This window comes from Cornus florida, unplaced genomic scaffold (genome assembly GCF_030987335.1).
Source record: "Cornus florida cultivar Cherokee Brave unplaced genomic scaffold, ASM3098733v1 CherokeeBrave_3.0.0_Hap2_Chr09, whole genome shotgun sequence".
NCBI classification, from domain to species: domain Eukaryota; kingdom Viridiplantae; phylum Streptophyta; class Magnoliopsida; order Cornales; family Cornaceae; genus Cornus; species Cornus florida.
In genome coordinates, this window is record NW_026775579.1 from 20,141,325 (window position 1) to 20,159,866 (window position 18,542).

Below are 18,542 nucleotides of genomic sequence, written 5' to 3' on the forward strand. Positions count from 1 at the left end.
CTAAGTTTAGAATTTGGGTTTGGGCCTAAGAGCACCTAAGTTTTTAAGAGAGAAAGGGCCTAGGCAAGCTTGGGTTCAAATCATTTACCACATGAGCGCCCGTTTCGGGCTTAGGCTTAGGCTTAATTGTAAAATCCGATTAACTTTTTATTAAACGGAATTTTGAATTGGGCTTGTGTTTGGTTTGATTTTATTTTGGATTGGGCTTACTCTGGTGGGTTCCATTAGGTATGGGCTTACGAATGTTTGCACCTGGTGTGAACCAGTGCACCCCATTTGAATAGATGCCTTTGGTGTTGGTTCAGGTTGAACTATTGTGTCCTGTGGCTATTCGAGTCAACTGAAAAGGCACATGCATGTCTATAAATAACCCCCCTTGGGTCATTTGCAAAAACACACAAAACTAAAAAATCTTCTCTAATTACGAGTTTTCCTCTATTCTTTTCCTCTCTCGTATTTGCATACACGTAGTGTTAGTGTGTTAGTTCGAGTCTGGTTCAGAGAGAGAGTACTTTACTGAGTCGGTTCGCACATTTCTCCAGTTTGCAATGCTGCTACCGAAGAAATAAAGGTCAGTGTATCTTGGGAGATAGACGATATAGAGTCCGTCAATACTATAGCGGGGCAAATCTGTCTTAAGGAGATAGAATCCAATTCTAGACTCAGCCTATTAACAGGTTCTTTTATACTTCGATTTTATTAGAGTATTAAATAATTATATATATATATATATAATTATTTATAATAATTGTTATATATATTATATTTTTTCATAATATTTAAATAGTAATACTATAGTATATGGTACACATAGACCATTTTTGAATAACAATCTTAAAAAAAGATTCCATTTTACTATAGTATTGTTATTTAAATATTGTTGTTGTTATATTATATTTTTGTAAATTGAATTGTGGTATGTATATTTCATATATAACAGACGAATGGCAAGTACGAGTACAACTGTGCCTAATGATCCTTTCAGTCATGGGGAGAAGCCCGAAATGTCGTTACCCGAGTTTTTCAACCCAATACGTCAGCGATGACCCGAAAGTTGACCCAGTAACGAATCCAAAATATGGAAACAAATGCTAAACTAAGGCCGCTAGTGATATAAATCATCCCTAGGACACCAATGTGACCTTCCATTAAGTCGCGGAACTTAAAGAAAACGAAAGGAGCAAACGGTGTCAAAAACGAGCAAAATTTGTCAATAAAGGGAAAAATGGTCAATTCACAATCAAGAGGAGAAATTTGACTCCAAGCAAGTCAAATGAGGTCCACACAACCTATACTAATCATTTCATAACATTCTAAGAGGTTCTAAGAACTTTGGATAAGAATCCCACAAAACGCCCTTTCCCGGTTTAAGCAAAAACTGACACCCTCTCACTAAAACATGAATAACTCTCACTGTGATTTGAATTTGAGAATGGAATAGGTACCGTTGGAAAGCTGACTCAAAATCCTTGAGATTAGGCTCAAGAATCACCCCATTTGGGTTAGAAATGAAGGAGTTATGATCATTTGAAGTTAAAACTTCAGTGTTGAAACCCAAAAGAGAAGCTATGCGAATGGGGTCTATTTCAGTGGACCGAAATGAACCATCGGACGACCGAAATGTACAAAATCTTTGCTAAAAACAAGTTTTTAAAGGTTGGTTGGTTCGGTAGACTGAAATGAACCATCAGTCGACCGAAATAAGCCATCAGTCGACCGAAATGGCCCTTAACAGTACTTTTGGCTACTGGAAAGTGATGTTTTGATACTCAAATGAATTTCAAAGGCCATCGGTCGACCGAAATGAAGTTTTGGATGACCGAAACACCTCGAAAAGTTGTTGTAAGGCCTGCTATGAACAAAATTTGTTGAGGCTTCACCCAAGCCTCAAACCCTAACATGAATATGGACCAAAAATATGATTTTAAGCTATATAAGCATGCTCGCAAGTGTACTTTATATATTGAAACATGTTACAATGGCCCATGGCCTTATTACACATCATTTACAAAATTTAATATGCCACACCTCCAAAGTTGGAAAAAATACATTTTAAAGCAAAAGTTTGATACCAAGTGAATACAAGTATAAGAATAAACATGTTTGGCCCTTGGCCTCTTGTCATACATATCAAATACATAGTAGAGAGTGTGCTTATGTACACTTTACATGTTTAGTACCTTTGGGGTGAGCAACATAAAGCTACTCGTAGGAAATGAGCATGTATCGACCTAGCATTTTACAATTTTATCACCTTAAGGTGAAACATGTTAAAGGATTCATGCCACCTAACGTCTATGTCAAAGGTGAGACTCAGGGAGCATCCTAAGCTACTCATGCAATTTAAAGTGAACAACGGCATACAAGTATACATGCTCAAGTATACTAAATAATGTAAAATATGTTATATGACATACAAGCATACATTTTCAAGTATACTAAACCATATTCAGACAAGTCATGTAATGTCTAAGCATATTTAGACAAGTATGCATTTTATATGGAATCTCATAAATCAATTATACGAACACAAGTATACTAAGCTAAAAGAGATAAGTCTAAAACAAGTATACACGTCACAATCATACTAAATGAAATTTAAGCTCATGGAACAAGTATACAAGTCCAAGTATCCTAAATAGAATTCAAATATCTAAGCCAAGCATTAATTCTCAAGCTACAAGTAATCCATGATTAACAACTTGAAATTAAATGTGAAATCAAATAGCAGAAAGACTAGGACATGTGGTCGCTAGACCAAGCAGGTATTTTCGGGTAATTACGACCCACAAGGTACCACCTAGTGCGCACTTATGACTTAGAAGACTCTTGTCTCCGCATTAGAGTCAAACCTTAGCCATCACATAAATTATATCCTCACAAGCTTTCCAAAACCAATAAGTTCAAAATTTATACAAAATTAAGTGCAAGTTACCACATTCCATGCACAAGTAAGATTGAATTCACACAATTCATGTCCTAGAATTTAAGTCTAAATAGCATATGACATGTCATATCCTCAATATGCAATTTATACACAAAGTAAGAATATTTTTCAATAATTGAACCACATTACCATCCTAAGCCACAAGTACTAAATAAGCTTCAATTTAGTAACTAGCTTCCAAGGTAAACAATTATAATATTCTAACAAGTTATATACCTACACAAGATATATTCAAACAAGCTATACAAGACAATGATATCACATATCATGCTAAGTCAAATTACCATCTTTAGAGACTACAAGTACTAATTCTTCAACAAGTTAGTAGCATGCTCACAAGGTAATTAAACATATTACATTTCAAGAGATTATCCACCTAACATGAAAAGTCTCTAGATTTCAAATCAAACCCAACTAGGTTCAAATTAAGATATGTTAAATGTCATAACATGGTCTTCACATATACTATATCCAAAATCAATTTAAGTGACTATAACATTTAAAATAAAATTAATTAAGCTAATTAATTAATTTTCCTTTAGATTTTCAAACATATATAAATGTCCTCAATTTAATATATGTTAAAGAACTCACCAAGACCTATTTAAATATCACATTACAAGTTAATTTCATACTTGATACAACTATGTGAATTCATCTTTCACAAAAGATAAATATTAAATAAGTTTTGCAATTCTTATTCAAATGCCCCAAATTTAATATATGTTAATAAACATACCAAGGCCTAATTTACTAGCATGCCACAATCTAATTCTAAGCAACATACACCCATGTGAATTAAATTTTAATCATAGAAAATAATTAAATTAAATTCTAAAACTTGAACAAAGGCATGCTTACAAGTTGTATATACTCATAAAATAATCAATACAACATTAATATAAACCTAAAACATCCCCTACCTCCATTTGAGATGAAATCTCAAATCCCCACCGTAATGAAACCGCTCCGAATCCGACGAAGCTTCTAGGTTATGTCGGGAACAACACAATCTACATGAACCCCCAAGAAGCCCTATCAAAATCAAAACTTGATTTCAAACCCGAACTCAAGAAATGGTCAGAAATGAATTCTAATAAAGGGGAAAGGTAGAGCACGTCGAGGGGAACGATAAACGTTAAGGCCGAAGAGTTTCCACTAAGGAAATCAAATGGAGGAGAAGAAAGAATGAAGGCAGCCCCTTGGGCTCCTATGGCTGCCGGCCAAGAGGGTGAAGAAGATGATGGAAATCTGACTCTTTGACTTAAGACCCCCTATTTATAGAAAATCTCAAAAAGTGCTCCGCGGGGTCTGGAATAGTGGAATTTGAGCAGATGCGCTCAAACGGCAAAACTCCGTGAACAAAAAAGATTCAAAATTAGAAACGGCATTAAAACCAAAGAGATATACCCCAAACAAGTTTGGTGGCAACCGAGTCCAGAAACCCTGAAACTGGAGAAAAACGACCAGAATGAAATTCTAAGAGTACACGACTCGATGAAATGTGAAAATGAATCCCGTACGAGGATCCAGGCTCCAGACGAGATATTTTGCAATAATTTTCGTTAATTGCACAATGGCCCCTACAAAAAGGGTTAACTGCGAAACTGCCCCAGAATGAAAATATCTTCCAAAAGATATTTTCTTAGATACCCCTAAAATAAAATATCTTCAAAAGATATTTATGAACAACACCCCAAGAAAAGAAAAAGATTCTAAAAAACTATGCATCCATGCCCCTATGGACACCGGGAGTAACCAGAGTACTTTTCTGCAAAAGTAAAGATACGTATTTCGCGGAACCCACTTAGGATAATGATATGTGAAGTAAAAAATCAACTCCGAACACAAGGAGTGAGGTCATACCAACAAAGTGCCAAACGGGAAAAAAGACAAAATAGGGAAGAGGACAAAACAGGGAAAAGAACGAGAAGGTGAATAGTGTCGAAAAACGAAAAATGTAAAAATGACTCGGTCCTCAAAGGAAGTTGTCAATTCAAAGAAAAGAGTCTCAGAAACCATTTCCGAGCACTCGAGACGACACTATGTGACGAGAAACTGAACTCAGAAAAGAATTTTCAACGAAAAAATTTCATCCGTAAAATTCTGAGGAAAAAGGAAGGGAAGAAAATGACATGAAAATTTTAATGGGACGGAATTTAAAAGGTGGAAACAAAAAATGATGTTTGTGACGGCCCAAATTTTTCAACCCGGTGTGTCAGTGATAAACCGAAAATTGATCCGATAATGGATCCGAAATGCGGAAGCAAAAGATAAAACCAAAGTCTATAGAGATATAAATCATCCCCAAGACACCAATGTGACCTTCCATAAAGTCACGGAGCTCAAAGGAAACGAAAGCGGAAAACAAAGGTCAAAACGGGCAAAATTCGTTAATGAAGGGTAAAATGGTCAATTCACAAATAAGATGAGAGATTTGACTCTAAACAAGTCAAATGAGGTCCACACAACCTAAACTAATCGTTTCATAACATTCCAAGAGGTTCTAAAAACTTTGGATAAGAATTCCACGAAACGCCCTTTCCCGGTTTAAGCGAAAACCGATACTACCTCACTAAAACATGAATAACTCCCACTGTGATTTGAATCTGAGAATGGAATTGGTACCGTTGGAAATCTGTCTCAAAATTACATGAATTTAGGCTTAAGAATCACCCCATTTGGATTAGAAATAAAGGAGATATGACCGTTTGAAGTCGGAATAACAGTGTTGAAACAAAACTGAAGAAGCTAGAGTATGAAGGCTATTTCGGTCGACCAAAATAGAGTTTTGGTCAACTGAAACTCACAGAGACATGCTAGAATCTTGATTTTTAAAGTGAGTTTGGTTCGGTAGACCGAATTGAGCCATCGGTCGACCGAAATGGAGTTTCGGTCGATTGAAACTCCTCGAAAACTACTAAATGCTCTACTAAACATGTGAGATTTGCAAGGGAAACTATGGGACTCATTCCACCCACATGCATATGTCAAAAATTGATTCTTTTAAAGGTAGATTGGGCATGTGAACATACACGTAAGTGTAAAATGGTAAATTAAACATGCTATAATGGCCTATGGCTTAAAAATATAGCCAATGCAAAATATGAACCCCCAACGGCCAAAATGACAAAAGTGAAGCTTGGAATGAAAACTTGGAACTCAAAATTATGAAATGGTTTCGAAATACCATTTGGCCCTTGGCCATACTTCACACATGATAAATGAATGCTAATGGATGAATTTCATACACAATGCACGCTCCCGTGCAATATAGCGTATTAAAATGCATGATTCATCATATATTCTCATTAAAGGCAAGTTTTAACGTCCATGACATAAATGTAATTCCAAAAGAAGTTTGGCCCATGGCCTCATATCATTTACATAAGATGAGAATAAAAAAAAGTGTGCTTGGGCACACATTACAAGTTTAGAAGCAAATATACACATTTGACATATAAAGCTACAAGTGGCATTGCAAGCCAACCTACACAAGAATTGAACCCTTCAAGTCCTCAAATCATCCAAGCATAATGAGAATTCCAACCTTGATCCCTATACCTGAAAAATGTCCCCATTACGTGGGTGAGTAACATAAAGCTACTCGTAGGAAATGAATATGCATCGACCTAGCATTTTACAATTTTATCACCTTAAGGTGAAACATGTTAAAGGGCTCATGCCACCTAACGTCTATGTCAAGGGTGAGACTCAGGGAGCATCCTAAGCTACCCTAGATTATTTCTAGCATAAATCACATCATCCATGCAATTCAAGCCACATAGAAGCATGCTATACAAAACAACATGATATAGATTCTCAAAGTCATCAGCTTGAAATCTAATATATAAAAATGACAAAAGTGGGTCATGCCACCTAATGCCTATGTTTCAAATGAATCTATAGGATCATTCCTAAGTTACATTTGAACAACAAAATATGAATCACAATATCTATGCAATTTAACCAACATAGAGGCCTGCTATGCAAAACAACTAGATATAGATTCTCAAAGTTATCCACTTAAAATCTAAAAGTGAGAAATCAACTAAATATAGCAATTTAGTATAATTAGAATTTCTAATACCACACATCAAGACATAGATTCTTAAAGTTATCAACTTGAAATCTAAAAGTGCGAAATCAAATAGTGGAGACTTGGACATCTAAGCTCGGAATTCTGCCGAGACCTCAATGGTTATTCCGGACATTACCCCGCTGGTCGTACCACCCTTAGTGCGCACTATCTAAACGGGAAGAACTCATACCTCCCGTACTAGAGCCAAACTCTAGCCATATCACAGTAATAATGTCCCAAGTGACTCCAAAATAAATAAGTTAACAACTTATATATTTATTAAATAGTACACGAAACTACCTTCATGCATAAGTAGGTTGAAACCACACAATACATGCTCTAAATCCACAACTACTATAGGATGACAATGTCGAATCTTCAGTGTACGATTTCCTACATGCTATAACAATATAATCCAATATTGAAACATAATCTCATAAATCTATTACAAGTCTAAAATCATGCTTCAAACATAATACCAATGTCAAACACATAATTTAAATCAATAATGTAATAGAAACGAAAATTAATTAAGTAAATTAATTAATTTCTGTAAGTTTCAAATCTCAATCAAATGGTCCCTAATTAATACATGTTAAGCAACATAGCATGGTCATTACATATACCAAATCAAAAACTTAATTAGGCCATTTGAACAATAAAAAAGGAATTTAACTAAATCATGATAATCAAATCCCTAAATTGTAAAATAATATCAAAGGGTCCTAATTTACTATATGCTAGCATACAAGTCCTAGTCATCACAAATATCAAGTTAAAAACTCAATTAAGTCAAGGGAACCTTTAAAATAGATTTTAATTAATCCTTTTAATTAAAATTTCTAGATTTTCATACTTATCCAAATGCTCTCAAATTAAAGTATGTTAAAGAACATGCCAAGACTTAATTTAAAAGCATAACACAAGCTAATTTCATGCAAGGTACGTCCATGAAAATTAAACTTTCACAAAAGATAATTATTAAATAAGAAGTGCAATTCTTATTCAAATAATTCCAATTTAATATATGTTAACTAACATATCAAAGCATAATTTATCATCATGCCACAATTCAATTCTAAGCTATATACATCCTTGTAAATTAAATCTCATGCAAAGAAATAAATATCACTAATATTCTAGATTTGATACAAGGCATGCAAACAAGTTGTATAATCATGGTAAACACTCAATACAACACACACAAAATCCTAAAACATCCCCTACCTCCAAATCCCCACCGTAATGAAAGTGCTCCGAATCCGACAAAATTTCGGGGTTTTGTCGGGGACAACATGGTGAACAAGAATCCCAAGGAAGCCCCATCAAAATCACAACTTGACTTCAAACCCGAACTCAAGAAATGGTCAAAAATAGGTTCTAATAAGGGGGAAAGTTAGAACACGTCAAGGCGAACATAAAACACTAAGGCACTATACCTTTTTAACAAGGGGAGTGGCCGGAAAAGAAGAGAGAAGGGTGGCAGCCAAGGGGCTGCCATAGCTGCTGGCCAAAAGAGAGGAGAGAGATAGAAAGATCTAAATTTTCATCTACTAACCCCCTATTTATAGAAAAACCTTAAAAGTGTCCCGAACTAGCCCCGCCTGGTCTGGAAAAGTGGAATTTAAGCAGATGCACTCAAACGGCAAAACTCTATGAACAAAAAAGAACTGAAATGAGAAAATATGAACAACGGAAGAAATGATGTCGAAAATTGAGTCCCGAGCAGAGAGATATGCCCCAAACAAGTTCGGTGACAACCGGGGCCAGAAACCCTAAAACTAGAGAAAAACAACCAGAAGGAAATTTTAGGAGTACACGACTCAACAAAAAGTGAAAATGAATCCCGTACAAGGATCCAGGCTTAAAAAGAGACATTTTGCAATAACTTTCATTAATGCACAATAGCCCCTCCAAAAAGTGAAAACTACGAAATTGCACTAGAATGAAAATATCTTCCAAAAGATATTTTCTTAGATACCCCTAAAATAAAATATCTTCAAAAGATATTTTCTTAGATACCCCTAAAATAAAATATCTTCAAAAGATATTTATGAAAAATACCCAAAGAAAAGAAAAAGATTCTGAAGAATTGTGCATCCATGCCCTTATGGATATCGGGAGCAACCAGAGTACTTTACCAGCAAAAGTAAAGATACGTATTTCGTGGAAACTACTTAGAATGAAGATACGTGAAGTCAGAAATCAACTCCGAGCACGAAAAGTGAGGTCACGCGAACAAAGTGACAAATGGGGAAAAGACAAAATAGGAAAAATGACGAAATAAGGAAAAGGACGAAAAATGTAAAGTGTCCGAAAAATGAAAATGTGGAAATGACACGGTCCTTAAAAGAAGTTATCAATCCAAAGAAAAGAGTCTCAGAAACTATTTCCGAGCACTCAAGATGACACTACGTGACGAGAAACTGAGTTCAGCAAAGAAAAGACAACGGAAAAAAAATATCCATGAAAATCTGAGAAAAGGAAAAGAAGAAAAATGACCGGGTCATTACAATGTTCTACCTTACAACTTTGAATTTGAGCAAGTTCTTAACTGAGACTATCCCAGTGCTATAAGAGGGTGAGATTGACATTACAAAAGTAGGAGCTGTTGATGCATGGAAGTGAGGTGATTTCCTATGTAAGAACTATATCCTTAATGGATTAGACAACACATTATATAATGTTTATAGTCCGATTAATACTGCTAAAGAGTTACGGGAGTCACTAGACAAGAAATATAGAACTGAGGATGCTGGTTTGAAGAAATTTGTGGTCGGATGATTTCTGGACTTCAAAATGGTGGACTCCAAGACTATTATGAGCCAAGTGCAAGAGCTCTAGCTGATTCTACATAAGATACATACTTAGAAGATGACATTAAGTGAATCTTTTCAAGTGGCTTCAATCATCGAAAAATTGCCACCTATTTGAAAAGATTTTAAAAATTACTTGAAGCATAAGAGTAAGGAAATGGGGCTCGAAGACCTAATTGTCAAGCTGAGGATTGACGAAGATAACCGCATATCTGAAAAGAAATCCAGGAATTCTTCAATGGCGTCAAAGGCAAATGTAATGGAAGCTGGGCAAAAAAATAAGAAGAGAAAGCACTCTGGACAAGGAGGTTCAACGGGAAGTGCTACATATGCGGCAAGCAAGGGCACTAAGCTAAAGATTTTCTTAGCCGCAAAGCACAAGATAACTCCAAGAAGAAGACCGCTAAGGTGCACATCACTGAGAAAGATAAATTGACAACCTGGTGTGTTATAGCTAAAATTTTCAACTGTGGTTTCTGAAATCAACCTTGTGAGCAACAATAAAGAATGGTGGGTGGACACAGGGGTTGGTTGTCATGTTTGCTTAGACAAAAAGATGTTCACTACCTATGAGGCTATAAATCATGGAGAACAACTCTGCATGAGGAACTCTTCTACTACTAAGGTTGAAGGACAAGGAAAGATTAAACTGATAATGAGCTTGGGAAAATAACTCACTCTGAATAATGTGTTGCATATACTAGACATCACGAAAAACTTGGTCTCTGGTTCACTCCTAAGCAAAAATGGGTTCAAGCTGGTCTTTGTTTTTGATAAGTTTGTGCTTACTAAGAATAGGGTGTATGTGGGTAAAGGGTACCTATGTGATGGATTGTTCAAATTCAATGAAATGACTACTGTACCCAAAGCTGTTAATAATAATAAAGTTAATGCTTCTGCTTACATGATTAAGTCATCTAATGTGTGGCATGGTAGGTTAAGACATGTTAATTAATTATGATACGATTCGTAAATTAAATAACATGGATTCTATACCTAAATTTAATATTAATTTAAATCAAAAGTGTCAAACAAGTGTAGAAGTAAAATTAACTATAACCTCATTTCACTCCATAGAAAGAAGTATTGAATCTCTAGCATTAATTCACAGTGATATCTGTGACTTCAAATCTGTGCTAGCCAGAGGTGGAAAAAAGTACTTTATTACTTTTATTGATGATTACACAAGATACTGTTATGTATATTTGCTAACAACCAAAGATGAAGCGTTGGAAATGTTTAAACATTATAAGAATGAGGTTGAGAATCAATTTAGCAAAAAGATTAAGGTATTAGGAAGTGATAAATGTGGTGAATATGAAGCACCATTTGCTGATATTTGTTCAAAACATAATATTATTCACCAAACTACTGCTCCTTGTTCACCTCAATAGAACAGTGTAGCAGAATGTAAAAATCGTACCTTAAAATAAATAATGAATGCTATATTGATAAGTTCTGGTTCAGCCCAGAATTTATGGGGGGGAAGCCTTGCTTTCTGGAAATTATATCCTCAATAAAATACCTTAAAAGAAACAAGTGTAATACCTTATGAATTATGGGAAGGTCAAAAACCATCTTGTAAATTTTTAAAAATGTGGGGGTGTCTAGCTAAGGTTGCAGTTTCTACTCTTAAGAAAGTTAAGATAGGAAATAAAACATTTGATGGTATTTTCATAAGCTATCCACATAATAGTAGTGCATATCATTTCCTTCTATATAAATCAAGCATTCCTAACATTCATGTCAATACTATTATTGAATTTAGTAATGTTTGTTTCTTTGAGGATATATTTCTTTGTAAAAATTTACAAGATAAAAATCCTCTTAAAAGAAATCATAATATTGCTAATAGCAATATACAAGAGGATATAGACCAAAAGTCTATAGATGATGAAAATAAGGATGAACTTAGACGTAATAAGAGAGCTAGAACGTCTAAGTCGTTTGGTCCTAATTTTTTAATATATATATTAAAGAATAAGCCACAAAGCTATAAGGAAGCTATGTCTTCTCCTTAAGCTCCTTTATGGAAAGAAGAAATAAATAGTGAAATTGAATCCATCATGCAAAATCATACTTGGGAGCCTACGTATTTGTATGAATAAAATACATACACAAGAAGTATGGATGAGTTGTTAGTTTAAAAATATAAATAGATATATATACTTGTAAATGCATGGTTGAATTGCCAACGTATAAATAAATATACTTGTGAAGGCATGGTTGAATTGCCAATATATAAATAAATATATTTATAATGGCATGGTCGATTTGCCAAAGCGTAATTAAATTGCTATGTGTTAAATGATTAAAATTTCATCCAAGGTTATTGTTTGTATAGGTTGGATTAGGATTACATCTTCTTAAATTAGAATAATCTAGTAATTACAGGTTAGTATATTATTTTATTAATATAATAAAATAATATTGGTGGAGACATGGATGATTGGTCAAATTGTAGATATTGGTTGTGTGATTTAAAAAATTAAATCATTATTGAGTTTTGTATTAAATATAATATTCATTTAATTATATTTTATGTTTAAATGATTAATTAATTGTTTAGGATGTGATTGTGGTTAATGAATTTTTTTTTCAAAAGAAATGGTGGATTGGTTTAGGTATGATTATTATTTAATAATTGTTAATGGTTTTGGAATTTGTAAACTTATTAATTGATGTGACTATTGTATTATATATAATTATTTATATATATGTGTTTTATTGTATATTAAAGATAAAAGACTTTATTAGGATTGACTTTGGTCAAAGATGATCTTTTTATTGATTTTCAGAGGTCTGGTAGAGAGAGCTTACTTATGGGTTTGACCCATTTATTTTTATCTTTCAGGTTACTAGAGGTCCAAGTCTCAAGGTTGAGGATCCACAGTTGGAAAACTTATCTATTCTTTCAGTTTATTTCAAAGTAGGATGATAGACTTATATTTTTTTTTTATAATTGACTGGACTATTGGATAATGTTTTCAAGAGTCCTTAAATTATGGGATTTTTGAGTTGTAACCATTGGATAATTATTAATGGATTTATTATTTAATAGATTTTCCTTCAGCGAGTTATTTATTCTTTTTATTTTCTTTTTGTACTCTGTACTTGTTTGAAATACTTTAATTGTTTTGATATCCTTTGATTTTATGAGCGGACTTGATCAACCCGTGTTTCGAAATTAGGAGGTATCACACCATATCTTGGAAATCTTTAAAGCAAACTTGTGTTGGCAGATCAAGTATGGAATCTAAATTTATTGTTTTGGATAAAGCTGGTGAAGAAGTTGAGTGGCTTTGTAATGCTTAGAAGATATTCCAAATTGGCCTAAATTTGTGCTCGCTATATGTATACAATGTGATAGTCAATCAGTAATTGGAAGGGCACAAAGTAATATGTATAACGGTAAGTCTCGACACATACATCGAAGGCATACTACTGTTAAACAATTACTCTCAAGTGGGATAATCTCAATAGATTACATCAAGTCTAAAGACATTTTAGCGGATCCGTTTACAAAAGGCAATTCATTAAGGGGAATAGGATTAAAGCCAAAAGTTAACGAGTCATCTTAATAGAAACCTAACCTAGTTGATTGGAGATCCCAAGATCTAGGTTCAAAAGGATAACAGAAATTCTGAATGACTCACTAGAAGCATTGGAAAGATTTAATCTTCTATGCATTTCTATGATAAGACAGTACTACCTACAACGAGGATTAGGATAAGCTACGTATTTTAAGACTCTTATATTTTAAAAATTCAAGTGGGGTATGGTAGGATACTCTTAATAAGAGGTCACCTATATAAGTGAAGTGGGGCCTCTTCTATAAGAACTTTGAAGGCTAAGTTTTCTGGAGCACTCATGAAATACCATGAGTTGTTCAGATATGAACATAACCGTGAGAACCCAATTTGTGCGGAAAGGAACTGTGTTTGCTATTGTCTTGGTTTAGATAAACGGCTAAATAGTTCAAGACATCATATTCTCTAGTTAGCCAGTAAATCCGATAATAATACACTAGGGAAGTTCAAGGCCAAAAACTACCTATTCTAATGTAGTAACATTCCCATAGTACTCTTTTTAGTGTCTATATTTTCATCATTTGCAATTGACACCAATTTCGATTCATGTGGGGGATTGTTAGAAATGGAGCATACAAAATATAAACTTTGGGTGAAATTTTGAGTAGGTCCTGTTAAGAATTTCGTACGGATCTATAGACGAACACGTTCCTTTCTGTAAGGAGATGAACGTGGTATATTTATTTTCTCAAATTTGTTTTCGAGTGAATTAGAAATTAGCTCAAGAATAAGGTGTTTGATAAGCTTAAATGAGTATGCAGAAGTGGTTGTCCCACATTGAAAATGAAGTGAAACCAATTAGAGTTTATATAGCCCAAGTTTGGAATTTGGGTTTGGGGCGAAGGGCACCCAAGTTTTTAAGAGCGGGAGGATCTAGGCAAGCTTGGGTCCAAACCATTTACCACACAAGCGCTCCAGGTCCGGGCTTAGGATTAATTATAAAATCCGATTAATTTTTTATTAAATGGAATTTTTGAATTTGGCCTTGTGTTTGGTTTAATTTTATTTTGGGCTAAGCTTACTTTGGTGGGTTTCATTGCACTGGGCTTACGAATGGTAGCACCTTGTGTGAACCAGTGCATCCATGGGTTGCGCCTGGTGTGAACCAGTGCACCCCATTTGAATAGGTGCCTTTGGTGTTGGTCCAGGTTGAACCATTGTGTATTGTCGCTATCCGGGTTAACTGAAAAGGCACCTGCATGCCAGAATTTGTAGCCTTAGACTGGCTGGTAATAAAAAGTCATTTTCGCAACCTTGTGGAGAATAGGATATCCTTAACTTTCCTTCGCATCTTTAATGTGATTAACTACTTGTTTCCTAGAAATCTTAATGGCACTCAAACGGGCTATGTTACGTCTACCAAGATTGTTACAGGTCACCACCACATCTGTCTTAATAGGTTTGCCTCCTTATAAGGACTGCGGTAATTTTGGTTGCCATTTAAAAACGGATTTCATTCTCCCATAACGTTATGTAGCCCCCTCACAACCCTTTTGAGAACTAAGATCGTCACTCTTCTCTGTAACTCCTCATTTTCCGAGACTCGAATGCAGATTTTTGCTCTTTCTAGAAAACCCCATAATAGCTCCACCTGTTATTGTATTCCCTTGGAGAATATACAAGTTACCCACCTTGATTCCCTGTAACACCATAAGATAACCCATTATGACCTCATAACTCCACCCTCTGTTACAACCTTGTAACCTTTGGAGTCTAGCACACCTACTGAAATAAGGCTCTTTTTCAGATCCAGTATACGTCGCACAACTAACAAAATTCTCACCAACCTATCGTGCATCTTGATCTTGACTATACCAATTCCTAAAATTTTGAAGGCTTTTTCATCCGTTTTTAAAATAGAACCACCTTTCACCTCTTTGTAGGAGGAGAAAAAATCCCTACTAGGACACATATGAACAGAACAACCTGAATCAAGAATCCAACTGTTATTAAATGACATATCTGAACACGAAGTTGCCATGAGAATATAATCATCATATTCTGAATCACTCGTAGCAGCTACCATATAATCTACCTCTTGAACCTTTTTTTTGCCATTCCTATTCTTTGCCTTCAGTTTGGGACAATGCATAATAATGTGCCCTAATTAATGACAGTAGTAACACTTCTTGTCCTTGTAATTCATTGATTTAGACCTAGAGCTATTTGAATTTATGCCTCAATTTTCTGTCCTCCCCCTTGTAGCTAAAACCGTGAACTCTCTATCTCTGTCAATTTCCAACACTTTCCTCCTATTCTCGTGAGAGACAAATGTTGATTTGACCTCATCTAGGACTACAATCTTCTTCCCATATAACATAGTAGTCACCAAGTGATCATACCTCGTGGGAAGAGATGCCAAGAGAATCGAGACTTTGTCTTCATCATCCAATTTTATCTCCATGTTTAATAGTTCCGAAGAGAAGCCTATTAAACTTGTTAAGATGGTCTTGCATCGTAGAACCCTCCTTCATGCTGAAATGGTAGAACTCTTTCTTGAGATTGATCTGATTTATAAGTGACTTTTCCAAATAAAGTTTTTCAAGCTTCTCCCAAATCTCCCTTGCTAACGTCTCTGTCATCACGTTATGCTTGATCTTCTTTGAAAAACATAATCGGATCGTAGAACAAGCTTCCATAGAAAGGTTTTCCCATTCGTCTTTCTTTGCTGGATGAGGATTATCATCCAAGGTATTTATCAAACCTTCCTTAACAAGAATATCCTTTACCTCAACTTGCCACATCCCAAAGTTGTTCTTTCCATCAAATTTCTCAATTTCATATCTCATGGATTTGGAAGCCATCCCAAAAGACCCTAGTTTACAACCTAGGCTCTCATACCACTTGTTGGGCACAGCAGAAGCTCCTGATACCAATATGTTAGGTAGAAATAAAAACCCAAACAAATATACACACAATGATGGCAAATCTTATAATAACAAGATGTGAATAAAGATAAAAAGAAACACACAACAAGACAAGATTTATACGTGGTTCACCTTCACAAATAGGGTTAGGTCCACAGGCGATGATGATGGTATCACTATATAGAAGAGGATTACTATTGAAGAACTTTTTGGTTCTTTCAGGAAATAATCACTCCTCTCACAATCAAACGTCACCCACCAAACGAAGAAAAGCTCACTAAACGCTCTTAAGAAAAATCCTTAATAATTATTCTGACTCTACCCTCTTGATCAGACTATCTCTCTGAAGGATCTTATAGGAATCACCGAAGAATCACACGGGGTTACAATCTTTCTCTGCTTCTCATGCCTAATTTATAGGACAAAGTTGCAGTCTTTGGATAGCTTACTTATTGCTGGCACAAAAAAATTCATTCTTTATCAATTTCTTCCCTTAAAGTTTGCCTTCCTTAAAGTTTGCTTATTACCTTATCAAACCCTTAACTTGCGCATTAATTCATCCACATGACCAAACAGTTGACTACCATAATTGTATCATTCAACCAATGAAATTCTGTTAAAATCCCAACACTCTGGTACAATTACTCCCAGTACTGGATGCTGCCAGTAATTAAACACACTTGGCTGGCTGGGAACAAGATTAGGGGGAGCATACCAAAGGAGATTTTTGGGCTTCATGCTCTAAACAATTTATATTTACAACAAAATGTTCTGCATGGTTTCTTCCCAGTAAAATGGGTAGCATGAAGCAGCTAGAATTTATGGACGTTTCTGGTAATTACTTATCAAGAAATTTGCCAGCAACACTTGGCTGATGCTCAAGTATGCGTAAATTTAGCATAGCAAGAAATAACCTTACCGGTTCAATACCAAGGTCAATTGAAAACTTAGCAGCAGTTGAAAGCCTGGACCTTTCTTCTAATAGTTTCTTAGGTCCCACACCTAAAGAAATAAATAATTTTTGCTTCTTAAAGAATTTTAATTTGTCTTTCAATGACCTAGAAGGACAAGCTCCACAAAATGGTGTCTTCACGAGTCTTAGATGGGAGGGAATCCTAAGCTCAGTAGTAGCGAGCGACATTTTTCAGAAAGGCTGAGAGTTCTTACTTGCAAGGAAAAGAAATCTGGCAAACATTTGTTACTGATGATTGGGATTCTGATTGTCTGCTCCGTAGTGTTTATTTATGCCATAGTCTGTTTGATACGGACATTGATCTTCAAAAAGAAGGATAGTGTGTCCTGATAAGCGCTGAAAAGTGCGCATTTAAACCCCTTAAGCTTAGGTATTCTAGAACCTTTATCTATCTTATTTTCCCGCCTTAGATTGATTACGTGTTAATTCCATTTTCAGGTACTTATCCCCTAAATAAGCTAACTCAGCCAAATAAGAGCAGAAATGAAGCAATTCTGGGATGAATCAAAGAAAGGAGCAAAGTAGAGCAAAAGGAAGCACAAAGGTGGAATTTCAGCATCTTCGATCAATCCAACATCATCCTTCGATCGATCGAACTTCCATCGATCTGAGCACTTCAAGATAGATCCAAGCCATGATGTCATTTTCAGAGATCCTAAATGTTCGATCGATCCAACATCATTCTTTGATTGATCGAACCTTCTTGTCCTTATCCAGATGCCAGATTTTATCCAGCTGTACCACCCTACCAACCGCTTTTGTGCTTTTCCCAAAAATATCTTCAAAATACCTCAGATTTGTTTTTATCCCAAAAGGCGCCTCCATTGAGGATCGACCCAGCCTAAGTTCGATAGATCTCAGCATGTTTATTTGATCCTAGTCCAAGGTTCGATCGATCGAACTTCCTCTAGTGTGAAAAAGTTAAATTTCCAGCTCACAAAAGTTGTCCTTTATCCAATTATTGGGGAATATTTACTGTACGACCCCAACTTATTTTGGGTGTCATTTGACCTACCTATATAAGGATAAGGATTACTTTTTATATCATATGTCATATCATACCTTGTAGAACTCTTAGGGAGGAAGAAAAGAGGAGGAGGAGGCTAGAGACACCATTGGAGACTCTTCATCAACCAAAGAGCAAATCTCTACCATGGAGTTAGCCCTTGAGGGTTGGAGGACACCATCCATGAGTGGCTAGACATCCTCTTGGGGCTAGAGTTAGCCCTAAGCATACTTTCTACATCTTGATTTATGTATTTTTGAGG